Below are 1,658 nucleotides of genomic sequence, written 5' to 3'. Positions count from 1 at the left end.
GATCTCCAACAGTTGAACGTGGCTTTATTTACACACTGTCACATTTACAACGGCTGATCAATATTCAAATCACATTATTGATTTTATGTGATCTGATCATCGTCATGCTGCCCTGACGCTGATTAAACACACATGATCTGCAGCTGTCAATCATCCAGCAGTGATTGACAGCTGTGTGATGTCATCAGACACCGTCAGTCGTTAATGGAGTCTGTTTCTTCTTCTGTGGATTCAGCTGCTCTGACCTTTAAATGCATTTCCTCCTCTCTCTTCTTCTGTGGTTGACATGAAACAAACATAAGAAGTGACTCAACCCTCCCTCAGTAATGATTCTTTTAAATATAAAGTTATTATCATTATTATTATTATTATTATTATTATTGAACAGATGATTACACCGAGCTGCAGACGAGGAACATGTCACATTTATTTTAGATCACATCACAGAAACTTTTTCAATATCAAATGAAAAATGATCCAATCAGAGTCTGAGCTTAACACTTATTAATTAACCTTAATTAATGTGAATTAATTATTAAATAAATGAAAGAAAAGAATCTAAATCAATCACATTTCAATTCATTCACTTCAATTCTTTTCAAATAATAAAACCATCAGTTTTTTTCATGAGACATTTTGCCCTTAGTTGTGTCTGTCAGGTGCATCCATTGTTTGTTTGTTTGTTTTTGTTTGTTTGTTTGTAAACATAAAGTGTGTGTGAATCTCAGTCCAGTGTTCCCACTCTTTTTGCTCGGTGTTTAGTCTCTGGATGGAGGCTTCGGGCAGCTTTTATTCTGAAAACACTCACAGGAAGCTAGAAGCTAAACAAGGCTTAAGTCCCTCCCACGGCGACTGACTATCCAATCACAGCTTAGCAACTGTAGCTGGTCACAGCAGTGTGGAGAGACTGTGGCCAACAGTGATATAAAATATTGACTACAGCAGCTGTAAACATCTGTATGACACGTGTGGGTGGGCGGAGCTCCAGCTGCCTGTGAGGCGTACCAGGGTCGTCAGGTGTGGTCTCGACATCCCTGCGGTTCTCTTGGACCCGGTCTGAGCCACTCCGCTGTTCTCTGGTCAGCTGATCCACGGCGGCGTTCATGGCGGCTCGGACCAGAGAGCTTCCCTCCCAGAACTCCAGAATGGCGTCATCTGGAGGAACCAGCTCAATCCGGATCGAGGGTCCGTTCACTGACGGTTGAAGAGACAGGCTTAGATCTGGAGACACAATCTCCACTGAACCTTTGACAGGAAGCTCATCTGTGTCTTCGGCGCCTACAACAGCCTCCGTCAGGACAGCGTCTGATCCATTAGCGGACATTTCCTCCTCTGCTGGGGTTCGGTCCTTGGTCCGCTGGACGTCTGTTCGGACCTCTGGACTCTGATCGGTCCCGTCGCTCTGGGGGTTATCAGGTGAACAAGGCGCCTCCTGTGGCCTCGTCACGTCCTTCACACCTAATGATCCGCTTCTCCCGCCTCTGGCTAAGAGGTGCCTCAGTCTTTTTCTGATGGTCAGCTAAGGTTGGAGGTTGGAGGAAGTCCTGACACTCAGGTGAGACCATCTGTCTTCAGAGATGACGTCCTCCTCCCTTTGCCTCCTGACACAAGCGACCACAGAGGAGAACCTCCTCCACCACCTACGTATGTTCACCTTC

At 45.5% G+C, this 1,658-nt stretch overlaps 1 pseudogene; it reads right to left on the bottom strand.

Annotated features, from left to right (window-relative positions):
* Window positions 1-1,013: 1,013 nt before the first annotated feature.
* LOC147818981 (uncharacterized) overlaps window positions 1,014-1,658 on the bottom strand; it is a 1,849-nt pseudogene continuing 1,204 nt past the window's right edge.

The sequence above is a fragment of the Seriola lalandi genome, unplaced genomic scaffold (genome assembly GCF_002814215.2).
Source record: "Seriola lalandi dorsalis isolate HSWRI2012SDOR001 ecotype SW California unplaced genomic scaffold, Sedor1 jcf7180002054373, whole genome shotgun sequence".
NCBI lineage: Eukaryota > Metazoa > Chordata > Actinopteri > Carangiformes > Carangidae > Seriola > Seriola lalandi.
The sequence above is the reverse complement of the archived record's forward strand: the minus strand, read 5'-3'. Positions and strand labels throughout refer to the sequence as shown.